This window comes from Penaeus monodon, chromosome 31 (genome assembly GCF_015228065.2).
Source record: "Penaeus monodon isolate SGIC_2016 chromosome 31, NSTDA_Pmon_1, whole genome shotgun sequence".
Lineage (NCBI taxonomy): Eukaryota > Metazoa > Arthropoda > Malacostraca > Decapoda > Penaeidae > Penaeus > Penaeus monodon.
In genome coordinates, this window is record NC_051416.1 from 32,613,282 (window position 1) to 32,613,599 (window position 318).

Here is a 318-nt window from a genome sequence, read left to right on the forward strand (position 1 = left end):
ACAATGGCGTAGCTTAGTAACTATCTATGGTGGGCAGCATAAGCGGAGCTCATGAGTATTCTGATGACGCTGAAGGATCTACCTATATATTGTACAGTCTGTGATATATTCAAAGTAAACAATATGTACAAAACAGGAATTACATAATGGTTCACTAGATCGCATTGTATATTTAGTACATATGAACCAGGAACACAGTAAACAGTGACAAGGAAATATATTTAGAATAGTTGTTAGTTTTTAAGAAGGACAAGGCACCAAGCCTTATAATTATGATAAGTGACAGATTTGAGTTTTCTACGTGAATTGATGTGGATA